Consider the following 6,486-nt stretch of genomic DNA (forward strand, 5'->3'; position numbering starts at 1 on the left):
TCCCAAGACAAAGTGGCTGCAATACGACAATGGCTAGTGCCGAGAACACTGCGTGAGTTGAAGGCCTTCCTGGGACTGACTGGGTACTACCGGCGGTTCATCAAAGACTACGCAAAAATAGCGGGCCCTCTGAATGAGTTGTTGAGAGGAACGGCTGGGCAACCCAAGGGCCAAAGTATCCCCTGGGGACAGAAACAGGAAGAGGCCTTCCAGGCCCTGAAAGAAGCCCTGACATCGGCCCCCATCTTGGCTTATGCCGATTTTGATAAACCATTCATCTTAGCTACTGATGGCAGCCTCTACGGACTTGGGGCAGTCCTGTCGCAGGTACAAGATGGACATGAGAGAGTGATCGCTTATGCCAGTAGATCCTTGCGAGATACGGAGCGAAACCCCCATAACTACAGTTCCTTCCGGCTGGAACTCCTTGCCCTGGTGTGGGCTATGACGGAGAAATTTGCAGGATATCTGACAGGAGCTAAGATCTTCGTACGGACGGATAACAATCCCCTGGCCCATCTGGGTACTGCCAAGTTGGGAGCCCTGGAGCAACGCTGGGCGGCTCGCCTCGCAAAGTATGACTTCTCAATTCGCTACCGCTCCGCTACAGAGAACACTAATGCTGATGGTCTCTCGAGGGTTACTTTTGAAACTCCAGTAGGGGATATGGATGAACAAAAGGAAGAAGATGAAACTCCTGACTTCCGCAAGTTCGCTCCCCCAACAGTCGTGGCCCAGACAAGTAGGGAGGCCCGTAAGCTACCCAAAGCATTGGGGAGAACTAATGAAGAATGGGGCAGATTGCAAGATGAAGACATTGGACTGCAGCAAATGAAAAGCTGGGTAACCCAGTGCAGGAAACCCAACAAAGAAGAAAGGACTGATCTGGATGCCGAGATGAAGTCCGTTCTACATCAATGGGACAGACTGGAAGTGCATGGAGCTGTTTTGTTCCGCAAGTGGCAACAGCCTGCCGACCTAGAGGCGAGGTGGCAGGTAGTGATACCCAGAAGAATGGCACGGGAGATAGCCAAAGAGGCTCATGAGTTTGGAGCTCACTTCGGGCCAGTCAAGACATACCAGTGGCTGCAGCGTTATGTGTATTGTCCGCGACTGGAGGCCACAGTTGAAGAAGTTTGCCGACAGTGTCGAGTGTGTGAACTCACGAAGAGTACAGAACAGAGAGCACCCCTACAGTCCATCCAGACCACAGAACCGCTGGAAGTGTTGATGATAGACTATCTTCTTGTGGGACAATCGTCAAGAGGTCCACAGTATTGCCTGGTCATGATCGACCACTTCTCCAAGTTTGCAGTAGTCACCCCAACTCGGGACCAGACGGCCGAGTCCGCGGCACGAGCCATTTGTCAAGACTTCATTCGGGTCTATGGGTGTCCAAAGCGGATCCATTCAGATCAAGGGGCGTGCTTTCAAGGAAAAGTGATGGAAGAGCTACATCGACTGTACGGCATTGAAAAATCCAGGACAACTCCTTATCATCCCCAAGGAAACGGAGCCTGTGAGCGCTTTAACCGCACATTGCTGCAAATGCTGAGGACGCTAGAGGAAGACAAGAGGGCACACTGGCCTGACTACCTGCCAGAATTAGTCTGGGCTTACAATAATCGTGTCCACACCACCACCGGTTACACCCCATACATGTTACTGTTCGGTAGGGCTGGTCGAGAGATCGTGGAATTAAACCTAGAACAGCCAGAGGACCTAATAGAGCGATCAACCACCTCATGGGTGAAAGAACACCGTCGGCGTCTCCAGACCATTCGCCGGTTGGCAGGTCAGCGGTTACAGGAGAGAGCTCATACAGACCGTCCTCCAGTTCAGGAGGTTCCATTGCAGCCTGGGGATCGGGTACTGGTACGAGAGAAACGTCCCAGAGGCAAGTTGAGTGAGCGTTGGGAAGTACAGCCGTATAAAGTGATCAAGAGAGTGTACCCTAATGGTCCGGTCTACGAAGTGCAGGTTGAGAATGAGGAATTTGCTTCACGGACTCTACATAGGAATATGTTACGGCCATGCCGGTCCAAAGATCCCGCACCTGTTCAGAGGACACCTCCTCCTGCCCCATACTCAGAACTTGTTATCTCTGATGGAGATTATGGTGAAGACTGGTGGACTGCTCCCAACACTGAAGGAGCCTCCCAGGTTACAGGTGATGAAGGCACTGTCACAGAACCATTGCCAGCCCGTAATTGAGAGGGGCCCTCGGACACACCCGAACCTCCTATTGTGGTGGATGAATCCAGACTGGCAGTTCCTAGTGGAGAGAGTCAGGTCGTAACAGATAGCCAGGACCTCCGGAGATCCAGTAGGCTTACTGCAGGGGTTCCACCAAACAGGTACGCTGCTGATGAGTTCATTTGGTCCACCTGTATGTATTGTGGACAATGTTGTACTGCTGTATAAAAAGTTACATTAACCATTATTTCTATGGACTATATAGCAAGGCCGAGGACGGCCACCTTTAAGTGGGGAGGCATGTAAGAGGCAGCCCTGATCATCCAGCAACATTTCCAACACATATATATATAGCAGACTGTCATGTTTCCCTCCAGCCACCAGAGGCCACTGTGGCTGAGTAGGACAGTGTGAGGAGGTTTTTCCAGAGGACAAGGAGTTAAGTGTTTTTCCCGGGCTGAGCAGAGAGCCTGGGCTGAAGGTGTCTGAGTACACAGGAAGAAGGACGCTGTGCACTGAGAGGGAGATCCACAGGGAAGATTAGAGTGATTTCTCCCTGCCAACCTGCTGTGACATGGTATCTGGGACATTAGAGTGTGTTTGCTCTCTGACTGAGCTGATGTGTCCTGGTGTAGAAGAGAGACTGCTGTAGTGTGAGGCACTTACCAGAGGAACTGTGAGTGAATTCCAGGCCCTGCCTGATTACACGTCCAGAGCTGCTGATTATCTCTAACCAGAGTTACAGAGACTACAAAGAGAGGCCAGAGCTGAGCCACGCTGAAGCAAGCAAGCAAGCAACCAGATCGGGACCCAGACTGTATCTGCCTGCATGTGCCGGACACCGAACTGTGAGTGCACTGATGCTAACCGGAGCTAGGGCATAGTGGAATAGGATTTAGTTTAGTGCACCGTAGAGGTGCACCCCGGGTAGCGGGGACAGATAGGACTACCTAGAAGAGAGTAGCCTGCTATTGTCTGTACTTGTGTTTGTGATTCATTTGTGTTCTTTATGCAAATTTCCATTATCTTTGTTGTGAATTCTCAAGCTGTTCATATTGTAAATCTGCTTCTCCGGCAGTTAGAGTTCTCCTTTAATAAAGCCGGTTTCAACTTCAGCCTCCTTGTCTGCTTCACTGTACTTGAGTCCTGCTCTACGGTCTCTTCCTCTGCTGACCGTTACACCTTCACAGTGCAGACTCACTGACAACCTGTGTTCACGCTTCTGCTCCAGCCCTTCACAGTGCAGACTCACTGACAACCTGCGTTCACGCTTCTGCTCCAGCCCTTCACAGTGCACTCACTGACAACCTGTGTTCACACTTCTGCTCCAGCCCTTCACAGTGCACTCACTGACAACCTGTGTTCACACTTCTGCTCCAGCCCTTCACAGTGCACTCACTGACAACCTGTGTTCACACTTCTGCCCCAGCCCTTCACAGTGCAGACTCACTGACAACCTGTGTTCACACTTCTGCTCCAGCCCTTCACAGTGCAGACTCACTGACAACCTGTGTTCACACTTCTGCTCCAGCCCTTCACAGTGCAGACTCACTGACAACCTGTGTTCACACTTCTGCTCCAGCCCTTCACAGTGCAGACTCACTGACAACCTGTGTTCACACTTCTGCTCCAGCGCTTCACAGTGCAGACTCACTGACAACCTGTGTTCACACTTCTGCTCCAGCCCTTCATAGTGCAGACTCACTGACAACCTGTGTTCACACTTCTGCTCCGGCCCTTCACAGTGCAGACTCACTGACAACCTGTGTTCACACTTCTGCTCCAGCCCTTCACAGTGCACTCACTGACAACCTGTGATCACACTTCTGCTCCAGCCCTTCACAGTGCAGACTCACTGACAACCTGTGTTCACACTTCTGCTCCAGCCCTTCACAGTGCAGACTCACTGACAACCTGTGTTCACACTTCTGCTCCAGCCCTTCATAGTGCACTCACTGACAACCTGTGTTCACACTTCTGCTCCAGCCCTTCATAGTGCACTCACTGACAACCTGTGATCACACTTCTGCTCCAGCCCTTCACAGTGCAGACTCACTGACAACCTGTGTTCACACTTCTGCTCCAGCCCTTCACAGTGCAGACTCACTGACAACCTGTGTTCACACTTCTGCTCCAGCCCTTCATAGTGCACTCACTGACAACCTGTGTTCACACTTCTGCTCCAGCCCTTCATAGTGCACTCACTGACAACCTGTGTTCACACTTCTGCTCCAGCCCTTCACAGTGCACTCACTGACAACCTGTGTTCACACTTCTGCTCCAGCCCTTCACAGTGCACTCACTGACAACCTGTTTTCACACTTCTGCTCCGGCCCTTCACAGTGCAGACTCACTGACAACCTGCGTTCACACTTCTGCTCCAGCCCTTCATAGTGCACTCACTGACAACCTGTGTTCACACTTCTGCTCCAGCCCTTCACAGTGCACTCACTGACAACCTGTGTTCACACTTCTGCTCCGGCCCTTCACAGTGCACTCACTGACAACCTGTGTTCACACTTCTGCTCCAGCCCTTCACAGTGCACTCACTGACAACCTGTGTTCACACTTCTGCTCCAGCCCTTCACAGTGCACTCACTGACAACCTGTGTTCACACTTCTGCTCCAGCCCTTCACAGTGCAGATTCACTGACAACCTGTGTTCACACTTCTGCTCCGGCCCTTCACAGTGCACTCACTGACAACCTGTGTTCACACTTCTGCTCCGGCCCTTCACAGTGCAGACTCACTGACAACCTGCGTTCACACTTCTGCTCCAGCCCTTCATAGTGCACTCACTGACAACCTGTGTTCACACTTCTGCTCCAGCCCTTCACAGTGCAGACTCACTGACAACCTGTGTTCACACTTCTGCTTCAGCCCTTCACAGTGCACTCACTGACAACCTGTGTTCACACTTCTGCTCCAGCCCTTCACAGTGCAGACTCACTGACAACCTGTGTTCACACTTCTGCTCCAGCCCTTCATAGTGCACTCACTGACAACCTGTGTTCACACTTCTGCCCCAGCCCTTCACAGTGCAGACTCACTGACAACCTGTGTTCACACTTCTGCTCCAGCCCTTCACAGTGCACTCACTGACAACCTGTGTTCACACTTCTGCTCCGGCCCTTCACAGTGCAGACTCACTGACAACCTGTGTTCACACTTCTGCTCCGGCCCTTCACAGTGCAGACTCACTGACAACCTGTGTTCACACTTCTGCTCCGGCCCTTCACAGTGCAGACTCACTGACAACCTGTGTTCACACTTCTGCTCCAGCCCTTCACAGTGCACTCACTGACAACCTGTGATCACACTTCTGCTCCGGCCCTTCACAGTGCAGACTCACTGACAACCTGTGTTCACACTTCTGCTCCGGCCCTTCACAGTGCAGACTCACTGACAACCTGTGTTCACACTTCTGCTCCAGCCCTTCACAGTGCAGACTCACTGACAACCTGTGTTCACACTTCTGCTCCAGCCCTTCACAGTGCAGACTCACTGACAACCTGTGTTCACACTTCTGCTCCAGCCCTTCACAGTGCAGACTCACTGACAACCTGTGTTCACACTTCTGCTCCAGCCCTTCATAGTGCAGACTCACTGACAACCTGTGTTCACACTTCTGCTCCGGCCCTTCACAGTGCAGACTCACTGACAACCTGTGTTCACACTTCTGCTCCAGCCCTTCATAGTGCACTCACTGACAACCTGTGTTCACACTTCTGCTCCGGCCCTTCACAGTGCAGACTCACTGACAACCTGCGTTCACACTTCTGCTCCAGCCCTTCATAGTGCACTCACTGACAACCTGTGTTCACACTTCTGCTCCAGCCCTTCACAGTGCAGACTCACTGACAACCTGTGTTCACACTTCTGCTTCAGCCCTTCACAGTGCACTCACTGACAACCTGTGTTCACACTTCTGCCCCAGCCCTTCACAGTGCAGACTCACTGACAACCTGTGTTCACACTTCTGCTCCAGCCCTTCACAGTGCACTCACTGACAACCTGTGTTCACACTTCTGCTCCAGCCCTGCTAGTCTCTCTCCTCAGGCAGCATGTCCTGTGTAGAAGGGGCGTGTCTGAGTCTCTGCAGCAGCCGGCCTCATGTGACTCAGAGGGCCCACCAAAAGGGGTACTGCGTAAGTGAAATGACAGCAATGAGAGCTTCCATCTGTATTGATGGAAGTGCTCATAGCAGCACTTGCCCGGGTTTGCCAGGTTATGACGCCGACCCTGGGTTACCTGCCATTAACCCAAATCCATCAGCAGACTATAGAGGCT

The sequence above is a fragment of the Bufo gargarizans genome, chromosome 3, assembly GCF_014858855.1.
Source record: "Bufo gargarizans isolate SCDJY-AF-19 chromosome 3, ASM1485885v1, whole genome shotgun sequence".
Lineage (NCBI taxonomy): Eukaryota > Metazoa > Chordata > Amphibia > Anura > Bufonidae > Bufo > Bufo gargarizans.